At 49.0% G+C, this 902-nt stretch overlaps 1 protein-coding gene across 2 annotated transcripts in view; it reads right to left on the bottom strand.

Annotated features, from left to right (window-relative positions):
• Positions 1–896, bottom strand: part of Acad10 (acyl-CoA dehydrogenase family member 10) — a 48394-nt gene extending 47498 nt beyond the window's left edge. For both annotated transcript variants that reach the window (XM_023720524.1, XM_004635991.2), the window contains exon 1: positions 756–896. The gene's annotated coding sequence lies outside the window, so the exon portion shown is untranslated. The remainder of the gene's footprint in view (positions 1–755) is intronic.
• Between the last annotated feature and the right edge of the window lie 6 nt (positions 897–902).

The raw sequence follows: 902 nt of genomic DNA, 5'->3' as shown, positions 1-902 counted from the left end.
GCTTGCCTGGCAAGCGCAAGGGCCTGAGTTCAATCCCCGGTTCAGCCAAAAACTAAATTAATTAATTAAATAAACCTTTGTTTGGGGCCGGGGAGATGGCTCAGTGGAATAAGCGCTTCCCTGGCAAGCGCAAGGGCCTGAGTTCAATCCCCAATTCCGCCAAAAAAAATAAACTACATAAATAAAAATAAAAATGTATTTGGTTGTTACAGGGTCTCCCTACACACCTTGGAATCATAGTGATCCTCCTGTTTTCAGCCTCCCCAGCACTCGGATTACAGGCCCATGCCACTATGCCAGGGCTCTATGGCTGGCTCAGAACGCCCTGGGGGTAGGGCCTAGCGCCGCATGTGCGGCCTGGGATTTAAGCACCGTTCCTGCGCTTGCCTAAGCAAGAGCTTTAGTCTGCTAAGCTGTCTCAACTTTTTTTTTTTTTTGAGACAGGGTCTGGCTATGTAGTTCACCTCGAACTCAAGGCGATCTTCCTGCCTCAGCCTCCTAAACGCTAAGGATTATAGGAAGCACCACCACGCCAGGCTCAGTAAACTTTTTTATTTTTATTTTTAAGGAAGGGTCTACAGGGTGTTCAGGGTCTCACTACTGGTTCGGACTCACAATGACCCGCCTGTTTACAGTCTCCCAAGGGCTGGGATTATAGGCTCGCACCCCCACGCCCACTCTTCAGTAAACATTTGAAGTGAGAAGGAAAACAGGATCCCAAAGTATTTGGTTTTTTAACCGGCCCACCGCCCTACCTTAACTCAGGTCAGGAACTCTACACTCGAGTCCCCATGAGCTGTCAGAGAAACACGTTCACCCTTCGCAACAGCCGAGTACTTAGGAACCTGTAAAAAGGTCTTGACTTAAAAAGCAACCCCTCCTAGGGTTGGCGCGGAAGGTCA

Source organism: Octodon degus, unplaced genomic scaffold, assembly GCF_000260255.1.
Source record: "Octodon degus isolate 3935 unplaced genomic scaffold, OctDeg1.0 scaffold00076, whole genome shotgun sequence".
Taxonomy (NCBI): Eukaryota; Metazoa; Chordata; class Mammalia; order Rodentia; family Octodontidae; genus Octodon; species Octodon degus.
The sequence above is the reverse complement of the archived record's forward strand: the minus strand, read 5'-3'. Positions and strand labels throughout refer to the sequence as shown.